The sequence below is a fragment of the Leptodactylus fuscus genome, chromosome 2 (genome assembly GCF_031893055.1).
Source record: "Leptodactylus fuscus isolate aLepFus1 chromosome 2, aLepFus1.hap2, whole genome shotgun sequence".
In the NCBI taxonomy this organism is placed as follows: domain Eukaryota; kingdom Metazoa; phylum Chordata; class Amphibia; order Anura; family Leptodactylidae; genus Leptodactylus; species Leptodactylus fuscus.
Genome location: NC_134266.1, coordinates 10,746,334 through 10,758,466, shown reverse-complemented (window position 1 = coordinate 10,758,466; position 12,133 = coordinate 10,746,334).

Below are 12,133 nucleotides of genomic sequence, written 5' to 3'. Positions count from 1 at the left end.
ATAAAGGTAGCCAGAAGTGAACAGACTTCTCCTCAAATGGAGCTGAGAAGGATTAAGCAAGCTAGACGTCAAGCAGCTCTTAGAGTAGCCAAAACACTGAAGCGGGCGGATCATTGACACCAACAACACGCTTAGTATATGGCATCCCAGTGAGCTGCTGAGATGCTAGAACAATCGCAGGCATGGTGCGAGGAACAAGTTCAGCAGCAGGCCAGCTTGAGAGGTGCCGAAACACAGGAGCAGATGGATCATCAACGCCAACAACACGCTCAGTATGTGGCGTCCCAGTGAGCTGCTGAGATATCGGAACAATCACAGGCACGGCGCGAGGAACAAGTTCAGCGGCAGGCCAGCTTGAGAGCTGCTGGAGCAGGTGGATCATTGACGCAAACAACACGCTCATTATATGGCATCCCAGCGAGCTGCTGAGATACCAGAATTGTTATGACCCGGTCTTTGCAGTCTCAGCCTGTTCGGTTCAGGCATGGTGTGTCTGAACGGCATTCGGCGCATGAATCATCTGAGGCACTGCAGGGGAATGTTTACACTGGGCATGCTGTTTCTGCAGTAGCACTCAAGCATGGATCATGTGATGAGTTGCTTTGTGGGTCATTGCCTTAGGGCTAGTTCACATGGGGGCAATGAGGCAGATTTCGCCTCAAAATCTGCCTCCATACAATGGTGGTCTATGGAGACTGCTAGCAGATAAAAGTAGCAACATGACCTTTCTTCAGGCGGATTCCGCCTGAGGAAAGCAATAGAAGTGAATGGGAGACGAAATCGCCTAGCATTTTTTTGCAAAAAAACATGACCGAAAACGCCTAGCGTTTCTTTACAGTCCATTCACTTTAGGGGAGGGGAAAACCGCCTGGCGTTTTCAGGTTAGCTGGTCGGGCCCACAGGTACTTCTAGTGTGCAAGGCAGGGTGTAGGAGTATCACACACTAGATATTCCAAACTGCTCATACTCTAGTATTTTGTTTTTTTCTTTTATGTTTTCTATTTAACTTGACTGACAGATTATCAGTCAGGGGCCAGTCCATGGTCAGAGATCCCCAGACCATAACAGGAACAACAATCACAGGCACGGTGTGAGGAACAAGTTCAGCGGCAGGCCAGCTTGATAACTGCCGAAACGCCAGAGCAGGGAAATTTTTTTTTTATTACTCACACATTTTTCATTTCTCTGGACCCAATTCTGAAGTCGGGCCGAAGCTAGTGTAGTATATCTGGACATGGGTAATGCGGTAGATGCAATATATCTGGACATAGGTAATGCGGTAGCTGTAGTATACAGTGGGTATGGAAAGTATTCGGACCCCTTTAAATTTTTCACTCTTTGTTTCATTGCAGCTATTTGCTAAAAGCAAAAAAGTTGATTTTATTTCTCATTAATGTGCACTATGTCCCATCCTGACAGAAAACCCCCCAGAAATGTAGATATATTTGCAAATTTATTTAAAAAAGAAAAACCGAAATATCATATGGTCATAAGTATTCAGACCCTTTACTGTGACACTCATATGTAACTCACATGCTGTCCATTTCCTTCTGATCCTCCTTGAGATGATTCTACTTGTTCATTGGAGTCCAGCTGTGTTTAATTAAACTAATTGGATTTGATCAGGAAAGGCACAGACTTGTCTATATAAGACCTCACAGAGCATGTCACATCAAAGGAGAATCAAGAGGTCAAAGGAACTGCCCAAGGAGCTCAGAGACAGGATTGTGGCAAGGCACAGATCTGGCCAAGGTTACAAAAGAATTTTTGAAGCACTCAAGGTTCCTAAGAGCACAGCGGCCTCCATAATCTTTAAATGGAAGAAGTTTGAGACGACCATAACTCTTCCTAGACCTGGCCGTCCACCCAAACCGAGCAATGGTGGGAGAAGAGCCTTGGTGAGAGAGGTAAAGAAGAACTCAAAGATCACTGTGGCCGAGCTCCAGAGATGCAGTAGGGAGATGGGAGAAAGTTCCACAAAGTCGCCTATCACTGCAGCCTTCACCAGTCGGGGCTTTAGGGCAGAGTGGTCCGAAGGAAACCTCTTCTCAGTGCAAGACATAGGAAAGCCAAAAAACACATGAAGGAATCCAGACTATGAGAAATAAGATTCTCTGGTCTGATGAGAACTTTTTGGCGTTAATTCTAAGTGGTACGTGTAGAGAAAACCCGGCCCTGCCCATCACCTGTCCAATACAATCCCAATAGAGATGAGCGAACACTGTTCGGATCAGCCGATCCGAACAGCACGCTCCCACAGAAATGAATGGAAGCACCTGTGACGCTGACTTTGCCGGCGGCCGGCCGGCGTCACAGGTGCTTCCATTCATTTCTATGGGAGCGTGCTGTTCGGATCGGCTGATCCGAACAGTATTTGCTCATCTCTAAATCCCAACAGTGACGCATGGCAGTGGCAGCATCAGGCTATGGGACAGGGCCAGGATGACTGGTTGTAATGGAAGGGAAGATTAATTTGGCCAAGTACAGAGAGATCCTGGAAGAGAAACCTCTTCAGAGCGCTCTGGACCTCAGACTGGGCCGAAGGCTCGCCTTCTAACAAGACAATGACCCTAAGCACACAGCTAAAATAACAAAGGAACAACTCTGTGACCATTCCAGACTGGCCCAGCCAGAGCCCCGACCTCAACCCAATGGAGCATCTCTGGAGAGACCTGAAAATGGCTCCACCAACATTCACCATCCAACCTGATGGAACTGCAGAGGATCTGCCAGAAAGAATCACAGAGGATCCCCAAATCCAGATGGGAAAAACGTGTTGCATCATTCCCAAGAAGACTCCTAGCTGTACAAGCTCAAATGGGGGCAAAAGATAGATGTAGTGTATCTGGACATTTCGAAGGCTTTTTGATAATGTACTAAATATTGTTGGTATAAAAGAAAAATGAGAATGTTGGAACTGAGGGAAAACAAATAAGTTTAGGTTCACAACTGGCTTAGGAAGCAAAGGGTGCTTGTTAATGGGACATACTGAGACTGGGTTACAGTAACCAGTGGAGTGCCCCAGAGGTCAGTATTGGGTGGTCTACTTTTTAATAAGTTTATTAATGACCTGGTAGAGGTTTATAGAGCAGGTGAACATAGTTTCAGATGATACTAAACTCTGTAAAGTAATCAAAACTGATGAGGATAGTAGAATATCACAGAGGAGGATAGTAGAATAAGACGCCGACACAGTGGGGGGGACGGAGGAGTGGAATAGCAGCATCGCTCCTGCTGCTGCTGGATTCCTGCAGGGCAGGATTGTAGCGATGTTGCAGGCCCTGGCATCTGTGCCGGCGTCTAACCCTCCCCGGCATCCGCCTTTCTATTACAGCGGATGCCGGGTCTGTATTGGCGAGCACATTCGGACTATAAGACGCACCCTTCTTTTTCCTCCCAAATTTGGGGAAAAAAGTGCATCTTATAGTTCGAAAAATACAGTAATTTGTTAATGAAGGGTATAGTATATAATGTATAGTATATAATGTATATATATATATATATATATATATATATAATACATTTTATTTATATAGTACCAACATATTCCACAACACTGTACATAACATAGATAAAATTTACCTTATGAAATTTGCATTTCCTGAAGTCCGGAGGCAGTACACTCATGGGATATTATCGCCCTAGACACAATTAGAAGAGACAGGTTAACAAGCAATAATCATTAATTAAACAATTAAGACCCTCTTATAACAGGAGCTCGGCCCTACTCAGCCTCAGTATGGTACTCAAGCAATAAGCAACAAATATGGCGGGCGTGCTGTACTGCCTCCGGACTCCAGGAAATGCAAATTTCATAAGGTCAATTTCATCTTCCCTGGTCATCCATCGGCAGTACACACATATGGGAACTTACAAAGCAAAACTGCTTGGGTGGGAAATTTGTTGCCTCCTTAAACACTACCTGGCCGAAGGGCGAACCCCTCATAGGCCATTATGTCCCATCTGCAGTATTTAGAAAAAACATAGTAATGGATGACTATGCTGCTATTTTGTATATTGTGGTACAAGAGTACCACAGCCAAACTCTGCCCTGATGTTGAAATGGAGTAGAGAGCGCACCCACAGATTCCAGTGAGGGTTGTTCTGAGACGTCATATCAGATACTAATGGAGTCTTTGATATATCTTGCTCTGCTGGTATTGCAGCCTTTAACTCAGAACACGGATTCTGATTCCCAACTGTTTATAAAAAAAACCTTGTAGATAAGACCGGATGGATCTTCTTACATTCAATGTATGTAAAAAAAATTAAAAATTTATATAAGGCTTCCCTGTTAGTCTTCAAACTCAAATGTAGACTGTGAACTTGTGCAAGGAAGAGCCCTTTCTGGAGAAATGGTTATTTTCAGACTGGAAGTTTCCAGAACCTGCCCTTCAAAGAAGGTAATGTGAAAATAGAAGACCACGCCTGGCGGGGCCATGACAGCATTACTTCAATTGCCTCTGTTTCCTCATCCAGAATTTCTCTCAAGACCTTTGGGATGGAGATACATCTATCAGATCACTGGACTAGCTTATTACCTGATCATCGCTATTAGGTTTTCTTTTTGGATACAGAAACCAAAAGCTGTTGGTTTTTGCGTTGTGCCATGGCACCAGTGTGTTTGAGGATAATCCATCTTCTGGGTAGACTCAGCGGCAACATGGCGCTCACGAAAAAAACGCTAGTGGTCTACATAGACCTCTCTTGTGAGGGGGTGGATTATGACGTGGATGCAGTGCCAAAATCCGCCCCCTCTTGCCCTGTGTGAACGAGCCCTTAGAGAGAAAGTACCCCTGGGGCAGTTATGGTGAGTGTTGCTACTGTGTTTGGTACTAGGTATTAGGCCTGTACTCGGATAGTGAGGAAACCTGCTGTTTAGTTAGAGCCAGACAGGCTTAGGTTTGATTTGTTTGCATGCTGTTTTGTGCTGAAGCATCGAAATAAAAGCACCCTTGGAGTTTGAAACCTGCTGCCTGTGTGAACTCTGATCTGAACTGATCCCTAAATTATGTTGTAAATACACCTTTGGCATTCACCACTGCCTGAATCCTTCTGGGCATGCTCCATCAGATTCAAGCGTGTCTCCACCATAATCTGATCTCAGGTTTCTTCTACACATTCCCAGTGTTGGTGTATACTGGTGACTTACTTGATATGAATACAGCTTTACAACTCTACCCAAAAGTGTTGGATTGGGTTGAGGTGTGGGGGACAATCCAGCCCCTCTACTTCATTGTCATTGAACCATTCTTGTTCTAATCTTCACATATGCTTTGGGTCATTGTCCTGTCGTCCTTTTAATACCCATAGTACTTGAGTATATGAAGTAACTAATCTTATAGGATACTCACATATAGCTCAGCATTGAGACCACCATCAATCATGGTCAAGTATCCAACGCCTTTGGCTGTGAAACAACCCCCAATCATTAGGCTTCCTCCACCAAACTTGATAGTTCCTTCAATATCGCGATCCTTTATCCCCTTTTTCTTCCAAACCCATTTGCACACATCAGAGCCCAGACTATTCACTTTTGTCTTATCCCTCCACATCACCGTTTCCAATCTTCTACCGTCCAGTTTTCGTAATTTTTTGTAAACTTGAGCATTGTCTTTTTGTGATGATGTTATGATTAAAAGGATTCTACCATTAAAATCAAATTTTTTGTCGGTCACATATAGGAATAGCCTTAAGAAAGGCTATTCTTCTCCTACTTTTAGATGTCTTCTCCGTGCTGCCGTTCCGAAGAAATCACGGTTTTTGTCGGTATGCAAATGAGTTCTCTCGCGGCACTGGGGGCGGTCCCCAGCGCTCAAACAGCACTGGGGGCGTCCCCACTCTCCAGCACCACCTCCATCTTCTTCAGGATCTGACTCTTCACGCGTCTTCTTCCGGCGCTGACGGTCAAACTTCTAGGCCACGGGCAGAGCCGACTGCACATGCCCACAGGCCACAAGAAAATGGCTGCTTACCCTCCAAGGAAGGTTGGACTTTCACTGAATTTGGTAATCTGAATTGTTACCATGTTATGGCTGTCACATATACACTCACCGGCCACTTTATTAGGTACACCATGTTAGTAACGGGTTGGACCCCCTTTTGCCTTCAGAACAGCCTCAATTCTTCGTGGCATAGATTCAACAAGGTGCTGGAAGAGATTTTGGTCCATATTGACATGATGGCATCACACAGTTGCCGTAGATTTGTCGGCTGCACATCCATGATGCGAATCTCCCGTTCCACCACATCCCAAAGATGCTCCTCTATTGGATTGAGATCTGGTGACTGTGGAGGCCATTGGAGTACAGTGAACTCATTGTCATGTTCAAGAAACCAGTCTGAGATGATTCCAGCTTTATGACATGGCATTGCATTATCCTGCTGAAAGTAGCCATCAGATGTTGGTTACATTGTGGTCATAAAGGGATGGACATGGTCAGCAACAATACTCAGGTAGGCTTTGGCGTTGCAACGATGCTCAATTGGTACCAAGGGGCCCAAAGAGTGCCAAGAAAATATTCCCCACACCATGACACCACCACCACCAGCCTGAACCGTTGATACAAGGCAGGATGGATCCATGCTTTCATGTTGTTGACGCCAAATTCTGACCCTACCATCCGAATGTCGCAGCAGAAATCGAGACTCATCAGACCAGGCAACGTTTTTCCAATCTTCAATTGTCCAATTTCGATGAGCTTGTGCAAATTGTAGCCTCAGTTTCCTGTTCTTAGCTGAAAGGAGTGGCACCCGGTGTGGTCTTCTGCTGCTGTAGCCCATCTGCCTCAAAGTTCGACGTACTGTGCGGCGTTCAGAGATGCTCTTCTGGCTACCTTAGTTGTAACGGGTGGCTATTTGAGTCACTGTTGCCTTTCTATCAGCTCGAACCAGTCTGGCCATTCTCCTCTGACCTCTGGCATCAACAACGCATTTCCGCCCACAGAACTGCCGCTCACTGGATGTTTTTTCTTTTTCGGACCATTCTCTGTAAACCCTAGAGATGGTTGTGCGTGAAAATCCCAGTAGATCAGCAGTTTCTGAAATACTCAGACCAGCCCTTCTGGCACCAACAACCATGCCACGTTCAAAGGCACTCAAATCACCTTTCTTCCCCATACTGATGCTCGGTTTGAACTGCAGGAGATTGTCTTGACCATGTCTACATGCCTAAATGCACTGAGTTGCCGCCATGTGATTGGCTGACTAGAAATTAAGTGTTAACGAGCAGTTGGACAGGTGTACCTAATAAAGTGGCCGGTGAGTGTAGATGTACTAATAATAAATGCACTGCTGCAGAAACCAAAAAAAGTCCACTAAAACTTACAAAGTGTTGTGGAGACAAGAGAAGTCGTACCAGCAGGATCAAAACCTGGAGAGGATGTAATAAGTGGAAACTGGAGACAAAAGCAATATCTGGAAAACAAGCCATGGATCACAAATCCAACTGAGAAAGTCATAGCAAAATCAGTAAGTAAACAGATATACACAGACAAGATGGAGAGCCAAACTAAATTAGACGGCCCTTGTGTCAGGAGGGCAGGGTCGTATATTGGCCTCCTCAGCTACTAACCAAGCCAGGAGGCCTCCGAAACTGCAATAGCTTCCTAGGCTGGCATGGTAACATTAAAGGTGCAGTAGCCGGATAGAGAATCCTGACATTGGCATCCTGATATTGAAGTTGAAGCTTCTCCACCTTTTTTTGGGCCACTTTTCCAATCTCATGGCTTCTGAATGGATGGACGAACTTCTTTCCATATTCTTCCTATTGTCCTCGGATTCACATAATGCAGTCTGGCAATTTTCTTGGTCCAGAGAACGCTATCAAGGAGCTGGATGATGCTGTTTCTCTTTTCTTGGGAAATCTTCTTCATGGCTGATCTTGGATATGATCCACTGACCTTTCATTTGGGAATTCACCTAATAGCGCCCTGAGCTATCGGGGAGTGTTAGAACAGGTTGTCATTTGTTGTGGACAAGAAGCAAAAGATTTTTCCCCTACCGGGAAGAAAATAGTGACAATGGGAAGAATCTGCAGAACTAATCATATGCTAAATAGTTACAAGTCACATTTAAGTATGAGATAGCCAAAAGGATTGTCTATAACATGATGGCGGTCTCACATTCTACACTGTAGTGCAGGGGTCCTCAAACTACGGCCCGAGGGCCACATGCGGCCCACCAAGCACTTCTGTCTGGCTCCGCTGACAACGCCGGCAGGCGTGCATTTATAATGAAGCTCCTGGGGAGCTCGGGCCAGGACATGGAGCGCACTTCACTTTATCTATTGGAGGGCACCGCTCCCGATGTCTGTGCGACCTGCTCTGCCTCCGGCCCACTGTTTAAAAAGTTTGAGGACCCCTGCTATAGTGGATGGGGAGATATGGAGCCTGAAAGTCACAAGTTCAGAACATTGTTACCCTTCTGCTCCTCAGTGTATGCTGGTGACGCCATTTCATGTGAGTAACGGAGAGACCTAGTTCCTACACATGTGCCTGAACACAATGGCTAATAGGTTTGCAGATCTTGCACTTTGTCATCGATTTTTCATTTGGTAATGTACAAAAAGAATTCCCATACAGGAGACGATCGCATGCAGTTGCTGCCACCAAAATCACAGACGTGACTGCTATTGCCAGCAGCACCCTGAGCTTCCCTTAGATCCTCCCCAGGCAGGTCTATTGGATGTTGGGGCTGTATATCAGGTGGAACTATTGCGGCTGCCACTATCCTCACCCCAGGTGCATCTTTTGGATATTGGGGCTATACATCGGGTGGAACTATTGGGGTCTGTTCACACAGAGTTTTATGTAGGCGGATTTTGACGCGGAATCAGCCTCAAAATCCGCCTGAAAACGTCTCCCATTCATTTCAGTGGGAGTCACGAGCAGTTTTTTTCCTCTAGCGTTTTTTTCCTCTAGCGTTTTTTTCAGCTTGAAAAAAAAAAAGCGACATGACCTATCTTCAGGCGGATTCCTCCTGGAAGAACCCATTGAAGTCAATGGGTGGCAGAAAAAACGAGAGTGTTTTTTAAAGAGAAGTTTCCAGGTCCATACAGCATGCTGGAGCAAAAAGAAAAAAAAAAAAAAAAAAAAACTAAAAATGCCTCAAAAAACTATCCAAAAAATGTATTGGTAAAAAACCACGTCAAAAAAAGTTTCCTAATTCCTGAAGCAGATTTTTTCAGCTTGCAAAAAACTCAGTGTGAACATACCCATGTAGCTACCACCACCCACTTCCTGTGTCACCCTCACTAAGCTGTCAGGTCTCATCTGTAAAAGAATCATCAACACATGCGTCATCAACTGCCTCACTTTTTTGTGCCTAACCATAGCAATGAGATCCCTCTATGCCCAGATTTCCCAGTAGTGGCTCTACCAGCAGTACCACCAGTAGAACACCCTTTGCCACTACTACCTCCACCAACACTCATGTCTTCCACCTCTACGTAAATAAAGCACTGTCTATTCTCATTCAACTTATCAAATAAAGGAGGAAGAATAGGAAGTCTTTGACTATGAGGAATATCTTTCTCAGCAGACACCACATGACTACTAGAGAAAGGGAGAAGACGTGATTGACAGTACAGAAAGACAGTATGGTAAATTGCACATGACATTGTAGCAACTGGCAGGGCTGTCAAGACCAGTAGTGTTGCTGTTGACATCCATATTCTTATTGCTAGTAGTACTGAAGAGTTGTTTTGTTTTCCAGATTAGCACAAGCTAGATTGTATATTGGGTGAATAACAAAACACCGCTCATATGTAATAGAATTATTATTATTATTTTTTAGATTGCGCAGGCAAAAAATTAGTGCAATGCAATATGTATTTAATGAAAAAATTTAATCTGTTTCCAAAAAAAAAAAAAAAACCTCCTTAATGGAAAAATTTTCAGTAATATGGTCTTATTAGTAAAAAGTTTGTTAAAAGGGATTCTATCATTAAAATTGTATTTTTTTCTGCCTACCACGTCGGAATAGCCTTAAGAAAGACTATTCTTCTTCTACCTTTAGAGGTCTTCTCCGGACCGCCGTTCGGTAGAAAGCACGGTTTTCGTCGGTATGCAAATGAGTTCTCTCGCAGCACTGAGGGCGTCCCCAATGCTGCGAGAGAAATCTCCAGCGCCGCCTCCATCTTTGTCTGGAATAGCCTCTCTTCGCGTCTTCGTCTGGGTTCAAACTGCACATGCCCGCTGGCCACAAGAAAATGGCCACTTACACTTACTGTGTAAGCGTTCATTTTCTTGTGGCCGACGGGCGGGTGCAGTTGGCTTTGCCAGAGACCCGTGGCCTAGAAGTTTGAATCCAGCTCAGGAAGAAGACGCAAAGAGAGGCCTTTCCAGACGAAGGTGGCGCTGGAGAGTTTTCTCGCAGCATTGGGGACGCTTCCAGTGCTGCGAGAGAACTCATATGCATACTGACGAAAACTGTGATTTCTACCGAACGGCGGTTCAGAGAAGATATCTAAAGGTAGGCAGAAAAAATAAAATTTTTTATGATAGAATCCCTTTAAAGGATGTGTATAGAGATGAAACTGCTCTATTACACTCCAGACAGAATTACAGTCCTATGAAAAAGTTTGGGCACCCCTATTAATCTTAATCATTTTTAGTTCTAAATATTTTGGTGTTTGCAACAGCCATTTCAGTTTGATATATCTAATAACTGATGGACACAGTAATATTTCAGGATTGAAATGAGGTTTATTGTACTAACAGAAAATGTGCAATATGCATTAAACCAAAATTTGACTGGTGCAAAAGTATGGGCACCCTTATCATTTTATTGATTTGAATACTCCTAACTACTTTTTACTGACTTACAGAAGCACAAAATTGGTTTTGTAAACTCACTGAGCTTTGAATTTCATAGCCAGGTGTATCCAATCATGAGAAAAGATATTTAAGGTGGCCAATTGCAAGTTGTTCTCCTATTTGAATCTCCTCTGAAGAGTGGCATCATGGGCTACTCAAAACAACTCTCAAATTATCTGAAAACAAAGATTGTTCAACATAGTTGTTCAGGGAAAGGATACAAAAAGTTGTCTCAGAGATTTAACTTGTCAGTTTCCACTGTGAGGAACATAGTAAGGAAATGGAAGACCACAGGGACAGTTCTTGTTAAGCCCAGAAGTGGCAGGCCAAGAAAAATATCAGAAAGGCAGAGAAGAAGAATGGTGAGAACAGTCAAGGACAATCCACAGACCACCTCCAAAGAGCTGCAGCATCATCTTGCTGCAGATGGTGTCACTGTGCATCGGTCAAAAATACAGCGCACTTTGCACAAGGAGAAGCTGTATGGGAGAGTGATGAGAAAGAAGCCGTTTCTGCAAGCACGCCACAAATAGAGTCGCCTGAGGTATGCAGAAGCACATTTGGACAAGCCAGCTTCATTTTGGAAGAAGTTCCTGTGGACTGATGAAACAAAGATTGAGTTGTTTGGTCATACAAAAAGGCATTATGCATGGCGTCCAAAAAAAACAGCATTACAAGAAAAACACATGCTACCCACTGTAAAATTTGGTGGAGGTTCCATCATGCTTTGGGGCTGTGTGGCCAATGCCGGCACCGGGAATCTTGTTAAAGTTGAGGGTCGCATGGATTCCACTCAGTATCAGCAGATTCTTCAGAATAATGTTCAAGAATCAGTGACGAAGTTGAAGTTACCCCGGGGATGGATATTTCAGCAAGACAATGATCCAAAACACCGCTCCAAATCGACTCAGGAATTCATGCAGAGGAACAATTACAATGTTCTGGAATGGCCATCCCAGTCCCCAGACCTGAATATCATTGAACATCTGTGGGATGATCTGAAGCGGGCTGTCCATGCTCGGCGACCATCTAACTTAACTGAACTTGAATTGTTTTGTAAAGAGGAATGGTCCAAAATACCTTCATCCAGGATCCAGGAACTGATTAAAAGCTACAGGAGGCGACTAGAGGCTGTTATCTTTGCAAAAGGAGGATCTACTAAATATTAATGTCACTTTTCTGTTGAGGTGCCCATACTTTTGCACCAGTCAAATTTTGGTTTAATGCATATTGCACATTTTCTGTTAGTACAATAAACCTCATTTCAATCCTGAAATATTACTGTGTCCATCAGTTATTAGATATATCAAACTGAA